Source organism: Arachis hypogaea, chromosome 13 (assembly GCF_003086295.3).
Source record: "Arachis hypogaea cultivar Tifrunner chromosome 13, arahy.Tifrunner.gnm2.J5K5, whole genome shotgun sequence".
NCBI lineage: Eukaryota > Viridiplantae > Streptophyta > Magnoliopsida > Fabales > Fabaceae > Arachis > Arachis hypogaea.
The window spans coordinates 102,766,829-102,776,300 of record NC_092048.1 but is presented as its reverse complement, the minus strand read 5'-3'; the positions used below and the strand labels follow the sequence as shown (position 1 = coordinate 102,776,300).

The following is a 9,472-nucleotide window of genomic DNA, read 5'->3' as shown; positions in this document are numbered from 1 at the left end:
CTTGTTTTAGTCATGAAACTTTGAGTGGTTTTAATTAAATCAGAGACTATAGTTGCTAATTCAGAGTGGTTCTACTTGGAATTTTCTGTTTGTTGCTGAGAAAATGATGGAAAAGGTTTGTCATTTCTAAACCTATTTCTTCCACCATTATTGTTGTTGAAGCCTTGTTGAGGCCTCTGTTGATCCTTCCATGAGAGGTTTGGATGATTTCTCCATGAAGGATTATAGGTGTTTCCATAGGATTCTCCCATGTAATTCACCTCTTCCATTGCTGGGTTCTCAGGGTCATAAGCTTCTTTTTCAGATGAAGCTTCTTTGGTACTGACTGTTGCTGCTTGCATTCCAGACAGACTCTGAGAAATCACATTGACTTGTTGAGTCAATATTTTATTCTGAGCCAATATGGCATTTAGAGTATCAATCTCAAGAACTCATTTATTCTGACTTGTCCCATTATTCACAGGATTCCTTTCAGAGGTGTACATGAATTGGTTATTTACAGCCATTTCAATGAGTTCTTGAGCTTCTACAGGCATCTTCTTCAGATAAAGAGATCCTCCAGCAGAGCTGTCCAATGACATCTTGGATAGTTCAGACAGACCATCATAGAAGATACCTATGATGCTCCATTCTGAAAGCATGTCAGAAGGACACCTTCTGATCAATTGCTTGTATCTTTCCCAAGCTTCATAGAGGGATTCACCTTCCTTCTGTCTGAAGGTTTGGACTTTCACTCTAAGCTTGCTCAATTTTTGAGGTGGAAAGAACTTTGCCAAGAAGGCATTGACTAGCTTTTCCCAAGAGTTCATGCTTTTTTTAGGTTGTGAATCCAACCATGTTCTAGCTCTGTCTCTTACAGCAAAGGGAAAGAGCATAAGCTTGTAGACCTCGGGATCAACCCCATTGGTCTTGACAGTGTCACAGATTTGCAAGAATACAGCTAAGAACTGATGAGGATCTTCTAATGGAAGTCCATGAAACTTGCAATTATGTTGCATTAGAGAAACTAATTGAGGCTTAAGCTTAAAGTTGTTTGCTCCAATGGCAGGGATTGAGATGCTTCTCCCATAGAAGTCGGGAGTAGGTGCAGTAAAGTCACCAAGCACCTTCCTTGCATTGTTGACATTGTTGTTGTTTTCGGCTGCCATGGCTTCTTCTTGTATGAAAGTTTCTGTTAGGTCCTCTATAGAGAGTTGTACTTTAGCTTTTTTAGCTTTCTCTTCAAGGTCCTTTCAGGTTCAGGATCAGCTTCAACAAGAATGCCCTTGTCCTTGCTCCTGCTCATATGAAAAGAGAGGAGAAGAAAATATAGAATCCTCTATGTCACAGTATAGAGATTCCTTGAGGTGTCAGAGGAAAATAAAAATAGAAGGATAAGGTAGAGAAGAGAGAATTCAAACTTATCAAGAGGGACAGAGTTCGAATTGCTGATAATGGAGAAGTGTTAGTCCTTTAAATAGAAGGATTTGGGAAGAGGGGAAGAATTTTCGAAATTAAAGTAAAAAGATTTTGAAATAATTAAAAGAAATTTTGAAAATTTGGTAAATGATTTTCGAAAACTAAGATTGGGAAAGAAATTAAGTGATTTTTGGGAAAGATTTTGAAATTAGAAATAAAAAAGATATGATTGAAAATTAATTTTGAAAAAGATGTGATTGAAAAGATATGCTTGAGAAGATATGATTGAGAATCAAATTAAAAAGAGAAATTTTTAAAATTAAAGTTGATTACTTGACTAACAGAAAATTAAAAGATATGATTCTAGAATTAAAATTTGATCCTTTCTTAATAGACAAGTAACAACTTGAAAATTTTGAGTTAAATCATTAATTGTAGCAAGGATTTTCGAAAATAATAATAATTTAAAAAATAGAAAGAAATTGATTTTGAAAAGATATGATTTGAAAAAGATTTGATTTTGAAAAATTATGAATATTTGAAAAAGATTTGAATTAAAAACAAAATCTTCCCTCTAGTGTCCTCCTGGTGTTAAACGCCCAGAATGACATCCATTCTGGCGTTTAACGCCCAAAATGCTACCTTTTTGGGCGTTTAACGCCCAGCCAGGTACCCTGGCTGGTGTTTAAATGCCAGTTTTCCTTCCTCACTAGGCGTTTTGAACGCCCAGCTTTTTCTCTGTAATTCCTCTGCTGCATGTTCTGAATCTTCAATTCTCTGTATTATTGACTTTAAAAGACATGGTTGGAAAACTAAGATTAAACAAATAATGCATGCAGGACACCAAACTTAGAAGTTTGTATACTAAGGACTATAACAATTTGAAAATGCATATGAGAAACAACAAAAGACACAAAACAAGAGAATTTAAAGATCAGAGCAAGGAAATCATCAAGAACAACTTGAAGATCAATGAAGAACATAATGCATGTAATTTTCGAAAATTAGAAGAATGCAATTGACACCAAACTTAAGATTAGACACTAGACTCAAACAAGAAAAATAAAATATTTTTTATTTTAAGATTTTATAAATTTTTTTGTAATTTTTTCGAAAATTAAGTGGAAAAAGAGAAAAAAGGACTTCAAAATTCTTAATGACAATTCTAAGAATCATGCAATGTTAGTCTAAAACTCCGGTCCAGGAATTAGACATGGCTTACTAGCCAGCCAAGCTTTCAGTGAAAGCTTCGGTCCAAAATACTAGACATGGCCAATGGCCAGCCAAGCTTTAGCAGATCATTACTTTCAACAGCAAGATTGATAGAAATCTACAAGCTCTTGTGATGATAAGTTGAAACCTCGGTCCAAAAGTTTAGACATGGTTTAACAACTAACCAGACTTCAACAAATCATCATGAAACTCTAGAATTCATTCTTAAAAGTTCTGAAGAACATAATAGAAATACAAATTTTTTTTTCAAACTTTTTGAAAATTAAAAGGTAAAAAGCTTAAACATAAAATAAAATTACCTAATCTGAGCAACAAGATGAACCGTCAGTTGTCCAAACTCGAACAATCCCCGACAACGGCGCCAAAAACTTGGTGCACGAAATCGTGATTGTTCATTCCCCATCAACGGCGCCAAAAACTTAGCACACACGTTTGCAATCTTAAATTCTTTTTCACAATTTCGATACAACTAACCAGCAAGTACACTGGGTCGTCCAAGTAATAAACCTTACGTGAGTAAGGGTCGATCCCACGGAGATTGTCGACTTGAAGCAAACTATGGTCACCTTGTAAATCTCAGTCAGGCGGATTCAAATGGTTATCGAGATTTGATAATTAAAATATAAAATAGGATAGAAATACTTATATAATTCATTGGTGAGAATTTCTGATAAGCGTATGGAGTTGCTTTTGTTCCTTTTGAACCTCTGCTTTCCTACTGCTTTCATCCAATCATTCATACTCCTTTCCATGGCAAGCTTTATGTTGGGTTTCACCGTTGTCAATGGCTACCTTCCGTCCTCTCAGTGAAAATGTTCCAAATGCGCTGTCACCGCACGGCTAATCAGCTGTTGGTTCTCGATCATGTTGGAATAGGATCCATTGATCCTTTTGCGTCTATCACTACGCCCAACACTCGCGAGTTTGAAGCTCGTCATAGTCATCCCTTCCCTGATCCTACTCGGAATACCACAGACAAGGTTTAGACTTTCCGGATCTCAGGAATGGCTGCCAATTGATTCTAGCCTATACCACGACGGTTCTAATCTTAGATTAGAAACCCAAGAGATACACATTCAAGCTTGTTTGCATGTAGAACGGAAGTGGTTGTCAGGAACGCGTTCATAGGTGAGAATGGTGATGAGTGTCACGGATCATCACATTTATCATGTTGAAGAACGAATGGATATCTTAGAATAGAAATAGGCTTGAGTTGAATAGAAAAACAATAGTACTTTGCATTAATTCATGAGGAACAACAGAGCTCCACACCTTAATCTATGGTGTGTAGAAACTCCACCGTTGAAAATATAAAAGTGATAATGGTGATCATTGGCTTCGGCCCCATAGAGGAAACCAGAAGAACCAAGATCAAAAGTATGATCAAGTCTATCAAATACAATAGCAAAATGTCCTATTTGTAGAAAACTAGTAACCTAGGGTTTACAGAAATGAGTAAATGATGCAGAATCCACTTCAGGGCCCACTTGGTGTGTGCTTGGGCTGAGCGTTTGAAGCTTTTATGTGTAGAGGCTTTTCTTGGAGTTAAACGCCAGCTTTTGTGCCAGTTTGGGCGTTTAACTCCAGCTTTTATGCCAGTTCTGGCGTTTTGACGCCAGAATTTCTATGCTGACTTGGAATGCCGGTTTGGGCCATCAAATCTCGGGCAAAGTATGGACTATTGTATATTGCTGGAAAGCCCAGAATGTCTACTTTCTAATGAAATTAAGAGTGCGCCAATTGGGCTTTTGTAGCTCCAGAAAATCCACTTCGAGTGCAGGGAGGTCAGAATCCAACAGCATCCGCAGTCCTTTTTCAGCCTCTGAATCAGATTTTTGCTCAGGTCCCTCAATTTCAGCCAGAAAATACCTGAAATCACAGAAAAACACACAAACTCATAGTAAAGTCCAGAAATGTGATTTTTATTTAAAAACTAATAAAAACATAATAAAAACTAACTAAAATATACTAAAAACATACTAAAAACAATGCCAAAAAGCGTATAAATTATCCACTCATCAGCCATCTTCCCAAAGGAACCGTCAAAGCCTTCAATTTGTCGGTGAATTGTACATCTCCTAACCCTCTCCATTCCTCCTTGACCATTCTTAGAAATCCGTCATGTATAAACCACGAATCTAGACTTCGGAACGGCCTCGGTCCGTCCCTTAACCTCTTATCTTCCACTATAATCGGGCAGTGATCTGAAAAGCCCCGTAGACCACCTCTTAAGCGAGTCTCTAGAAACACCTCAAGCCAATCCAAGCTAACCAAAGCTCTATCAATACGGCTACATGAACATCCTCTGAACCATGTAAACTTACAGTTAGTAATCGATAAGTCCACCAAACCCATGTCATTTATCCAATCCTTAAAATCTTGTGCCGACGAAGGTAAGCCATCAGAGCCTCGCCTTTCCTCCACCTGTGTGATTGATGAGCGGATAATTTATACGCTTTTTGGTATTATTTTTAGTATGTTTTTGATAGGATCTAGTTACTTTTAGGGATGTTTTTATTAGTTTTTATGTTAAATTCATATTTCTGGACTTTACTATGAGTTTGTGTGTTTTTCTGTGATTTCAGGTACTTTCTGGCTAAAATTGAGGGACTTGAGCAAAAATCAGATTCAGAGGTTGAAGAAGGACTGCTGATGCTGTTGGATTCTGACCTCCCTGCACTCAAAGTGGATTTTCTGGAGCTACAGAACTCAAAATGGCGTGCTTCCAATTGCGTTGGAAAGTAGACATCCAGGGTTTTCCAGCAATATATAATAGTCCATACTTTGGCCGAGTTTAGATGAGGCAAAAGGGCGTTGAACGCAAGTTCTACGCTGCAGTCTGGAGTTAAACGCCAGAAACACGTCACGAACCAGAGTTGAACGCCAAAAACACGTTACAACTTGGCGTTCAACTCTAGAAGAAGCCTCTGCACGTGTAAACTTTAAGCTCAGCCCAAGCACACACCAAGTGGGCTCCGGAAGTGGATTTATGCATCAATTACTTACTTCTGTAAACCCTAGTAACTAGTTTAGCATAAATAGGACTTTTTACTATTGTATTTGACATCTTGGGACGTCTAGTTCTTAGATCATGGGGGCTGGCCATTCGGCCATGCCTAAACCTTTCACTTGTGTATTTTTCGACGGTAGAGTTTCTACACTCCATAGATTAAGGTGTGGAGCTCTGCTGTTCCTCACGAATTAATGCAAAGTACTACTGTTTTTCTATTCAATTCAACTTATTTCTCTTCTAAGATATTCATTCGCACTTCAATATGAATGTGATGAACGTGACAATCATCATCATTCCCCTACGAACGCATGCCTGACAACCACTTCCGTTCCACCTTAGATTGAATGAATATCTCTTGGATCTCTTAATCAGAATCTTCGTGGTATAAGCTAGATTGATGGCGGCATTCATGAGAATCTGGAAAGTCTAAACCTTGTCTGTGGTATTCCGAGTAGGATCCAGGGATTGAATGACTGTGACGAACTTCAAACTCGCGAGTGCTGGGCGTAGTGACAGACGCAAAAGGATAGTAAATCCTATTCCAGTATGATCGAGAACCTCCAGATGATTAGCCATGCAGTGACAGTGCATCGGACCATTTTCACAGAGAGGATGGGATGCAGCCATTGACAACGGTGATGCCTCCAGATGATTAGCCTTGTAGTGACAGCGCATCGGACCATTTTCACAGAGAGGATGAAAAGTATCCATTGACAACAGTGATGCCCTTACAGAAAGCTTGCCATGGAAAGGAGTAAGACTGATTGGATGAAGACAGCAGGAAAGCAGAGGTTCAGAGGAACGAAAGCATCTCTATGCGCTTATCTGAAATTCTCACCAATGAATTACATAAGTATTTCTATCTTTATTTTTTGTTTATTTATTATTATTATTATTATTCGAAAACTCCATAACCATTTGATATCTGCCTGACTGAGATTTACAAGGTGACCATAGCTTGCTTCAAGCCAACAATCTCCGTGGGATCGACCCTTACTCACGTAAGGTTTTATTACTTGGACGACCCAGTGCACTTGCTGGTTAGTTGTGCGAAGTTGTGAAGTTATGTTTAGACCATGGTATTGTGCACCAGTTCATTGGCGCCATTGCCAGGGAGAGAACGAACAACAAATTTTACAACCTCAGAGTAACAATTTCGCATACCAAGTTTTTGGCGCCGTTGCCGGGGATTGTTCGAGTTTGGACAACTGACGGTTCATCGTGTTGCTCAGATTAGGTAATTTTCTTCTTGTTTTATTTTAAAAAAAAAATTTCAAAAAAAAAAAAATCTTTCAAAAAATTTCTCATCTGTTTTCGAAAATTATTCTAAAATTTTTTAAGAATGAATTCTAGTGTTTCATGAAGCATGTTGAAGCCTGCTGGCTGTAAAGCCATGTCTAAATTCTTTTGGATTGGGGCTTCCAACCCAACATTATCAAGAGCAAGCTAGTTGTTGCTAATCCACCTACTGCTGTTCCTGATCCACCTGATTTACATGCTAAAGCTTGACTGGCTATTAAGCCATGTCTAACCCTCAGATTGGAGCTTTAGACTAAGAGTGCAAGATTCCTAGAATTCATATTAAAAATTTTGGAATCCTTATTTTTCTTTTTCACAAATAATTTTCGAAAAATACAAAAAAATTATAAAATCATAAAAATCAAAAATATTTTGTGTTTCTTGTTTGAGTCCTGAGTCAATTGTAAGTTTGGTGTCAATTGCATACTCATCTTGCATTTTTCGAAAATTGCATTGCATTCATCATGATCTTCAAGTTGTTCTTGATAAACCTTCTTGATTGATCTTCATATCATATTGTTTTGTGTTGTATGGTGTTTTTCATATGCATTCTTGCATTCATATTGTCTGAACATGAAAGATTTCTACGTTTGGTGTCTTGCATGTTTTCTTTGCATATAAAACTTTTCAAAAATATGTTCTTGATGTTCATCATGATCTTCAAAGTGTTCTTGGTGTTCATCTTGACATTCATAGCATTCTTGCATGCATTCATTATTTTGATCCATAATTTCCATGCATTGAGTCTTTTTCATGTTTTCTCTCTCATCATAAAAATTCAAAAAAATAAAAAAAAATATCTTTCCTTTTTTCTCTCATAAAATTCGAAAATTTGGATTGACTTTTTAAAAAATTTTTAAAATTCAATTATTTCTTATGAGTCAAATCAAATTTTCAATTTAAAAATCTTAACTTTTTCAAAAATTAAATCTTTTTCATTTTTCTTATTTATTTTCGAAAATCTTAAAAATATTTTTCAAAAATCTTTGTCTTAATTTTATATCATAATTTTCGAAAATATCATCAACAATTAATGTTTTGATTCAAAAATTTCAAGTTTGTTACTTGCTTGTTAAGAAAGATTCAAACTTTAAGTTCTAGAATCATATCTTGTGATTTCTTGTGAATCAAGTCATTAATTATGATTTAAAAAAAATCAAATCTTTTTCAAAACTAATTCTAATCATATCTTCCTATCATATCTTTCTAAAATCTTATCTTTTTCAAAATTTGTTTCAACTAACTAATTGACTTTTGGTTTGTTTCTTATCTTTTTCAAAACTACCTAACTAACTCTCTCTCTCTAATTTTTGAAAATATCTTCCCTCTTTTTTAAAATTTCTTTTTAATTAACTAATTATTTTGATTTTCGATTTTAATTTTCAAAAATTACTAACTCTTTTTCAAAAATTATTTTTGAAAATCCTTCTCTCTCATCTCCTTCTGTTTATTTATTCATCTACTAACATCTCTCCCTCACTCACCAAAAATCTGAACCCTCTCTCTCTCTGAGTTCAGATTTTCTCTTCTTCTTTTCTTCTACTCACATAAGGGAACCTCTATACTGGGCAAAAAGGATCCCTATTATTATTATTTTTCTGTTCCCTCTTTTTCATATGAGCAGGAGCAAGGATAAGAACATTCTTGTTGAAGCAGACCCTGAACCTGAAAGGACTCTGAAGAGAAAACTAAGAGAAGCTAAAATACAACAATCCAGAGATAACCTTACAGAAATTTTCGAACAGGAAGAGGAGATGGCAGCCAAAAATAATAATAATAATGCAAGGAGGATGCTTGGTGACTTTACTGCACCTAATTCCAATTTACATGGAAGAAGCATCTCCATCCCTACCATTGGAGCAAACAATTTTGAGCTTAAACCTCAATTAATTTCTCTGATGCAACAAAACTGCAAGTTTCATGGACTTCCATCTGAAGATCCCTTTCAGTTCTTAACTGAATTCTTGCAGATATGTGATACTGTTAAGACTAATGGAGTAGATCCTGAAGTCTACAGGCTCATGCTTTTCCCGTTTGTTGTAAGAGACAGAGCTAGAATATGGTTGGACTCTCAACCTAAGGATAGCCTGAACTCTTGGGATAAGCTGGTCAAGGCTTTCTTAGCCAAGTTCTTTCCTCCTCAAAAGCTGAGTAAGCTTAGAGTGGATGTTCAAATCTTCAGACAGAAAGAAGGTGAATCCATCTATGAAGCTTGGGAGAGATACAAGGAACTGACCAAAAAGTATCCTTCTGACATGCTTTCAGAATGGACCATCCTGGATATATTCTATGATGGTCTGTCTGAATTAGCTAAGATGTCATTGGATACTTCTGCAGGTGGATCCATTCACCTAAAGAAAACACCTGCAGAAGCTCAAGAACTCATTGATATGGTTGCTAATAACCAGTTCATGTACACTTCTGAGAGGAATCCTGTGAGTAATGGGACGACTCAGAAGAAATGAGTTCTTGAAATTGATACCATGAATGCCATATTGGCTCAGAATAAAATATTGACTCAGCAAGTCA

At 36.4% G+C, this 9,472-nt stretch overlaps 2 non-coding genes across 2 annotated transcripts; one reads left to right on the top strand and one right to left on the bottom strand.

The window, feature by feature from the left end:
• The first annotated feature begins 635 nt into the window (after positions 1-635).
• LOC112739436 (small nucleolar RNA R71) lies at positions 636-743 on the top strand. The gene has a single exon (XR_003170372.1). It is a non-coding gene; the product is annotated as a small nucleolar RNA R71 (small nucleolar RNA).
• An 8,353-nt stretch (positions 744-9,096) lies between these two features.
• On the bottom strand, positions 9,097-9,204 carry LOC112739884 (small nucleolar RNA R71). The gene has a single exon (XR_003170819.1). It is a non-coding gene; the product is annotated as a small nucleolar RNA R71 (small nucleolar RNA).
• Between the last annotated feature and the right edge of the window lie 268 nt (positions 9,205-9,472).